At 39.1% G+C, this 450-nt stretch overlaps 1 protein-coding gene across 1 annotated transcript in view; it reads right to left on the minus strand.

The window, feature by feature from the left end:
* The window catches only part of cerk (ceramide kinase), a gene marked incomplete in the record, with an annotated part of 57,936 nt that overhangs the window by 25,359 nt on the left and 32,127 nt on the right, over positions 1-450 (minus strand).

Below are 450 nucleotides of genomic sequence, written 5' to 3' on the forward strand. Positions count from 1 at the left end.
TTCCCAAATGAATAAATCCTGTTTAATAAATAACATAACTGCTTTGCTAGTTCCATCATGTTGTAACTAAGACATCTGCTAAAAAATATATTTTATTAGCATGATTGCCTTACTGTTTATTTCAAAAACATCGAAAACACCAATGTACAAAAACATAGCGGACCAGACGCAAGCTTTTATTTTGAAAAGTCAAAGCACACGGACAGCACGCCGCAACCGGAAGGGCATGAGACAGGAGGTCTCCAGGCTGCAGCCATCTGAAACATCCTTTCTGTCCCAGTGATTATTTGTGAAACTGTGCAAACAAAAGCCTTTTCAAGTCCTTTGAGAAGGCAGGGGTAGTAACATAAAAGCTCCCAAATTGACACTCATCTGAGAAATGGAGCTTTGGATAATGTTCAGCTTCGGCATCTTTACAGATGCTATAATATACAATGACTGAGGAAGCCT

The sequence above is a fragment of the Etheostoma spectabile genome, chromosome 23 (assembly GCF_008692095.1).
Source record: "Etheostoma spectabile isolate EspeVRDwgs_2016 chromosome 23, UIUC_Espe_1.0, whole genome shotgun sequence".
In the NCBI taxonomy this organism is placed as follows: domain Eukaryota; kingdom Metazoa; phylum Chordata; class Actinopteri; order Perciformes; family Percidae; genus Etheostoma; species Etheostoma spectabile.